The following is a 634-nucleotide window of genomic DNA, read 5'->3' as shown; positions in this document are numbered from 1 at the left end:
TGGGGTTCCTGCCGGGGGCGGGCAGCATACATATGTCCGTTCCGTGGGAGCCACCGGAGATATGTCAGAGCCCGTACGCCCCCCGCACTCACCCTTAAAGGCCCGCAAGCCCTTGGGGTTCCTGCCGGGGGCGGGCAGCATACATATGTCCGTTCCGTGGGAACCACCGGGGAGATGTCAGAGCCCGTGAAACCCCGAAAGACAGACCCTTAAAGGCCCGCAAGCCCTTGGGGTGAACGTCTGGGGCGGGCAGCATACATACACCCCGGTCGGGAACCACAGGGAGGTGAGGTCAGAGCCCGTGAAACCCCGAAAGACAGACCCTTAAAGGCCCGCAAGCCCTTGGGGTGAACGTCTGGGGCGGGCAGCATACACACTCTCCACGGCGGGCCGCGAAGACTTAGCGGGCGCAGCCGCCGGAGCGGGCCGCCGACGAGGCCTGAAACGCGGGGTGCGGCCGGGACCGTTCCCCCCTTGCATTTCGCTGGATGATCAGACAGTCGCAAAGAACCGTCTGAAAATCCCGGGCCAAGTCCAGAAAGTGTCCGTAAAAGAGCTAGCGGGGCCCAGCCACTTTCCTCCAGCAAGTGCCCTTAGCTCAGTTTTGACCTCTCTCATTGCACTAAGTGTCTTC

This window comes from Amia ocellicauda, unplaced genomic scaffold (genome assembly GCF_036373705.1).
Source record: "Amia ocellicauda isolate fAmiCal2 unplaced genomic scaffold, fAmiCal2.hap1 HAP1_SCAFFOLD_191, whole genome shotgun sequence".
NCBI lineage: Eukaryota > Metazoa > Chordata > Actinopteri > Amiiformes > Amiidae > Amia > Amia ocellicauda.
The sequence above is the reverse complement of the archived record's forward strand: the minus strand, read 5'-3'. Positions refer to the sequence as shown.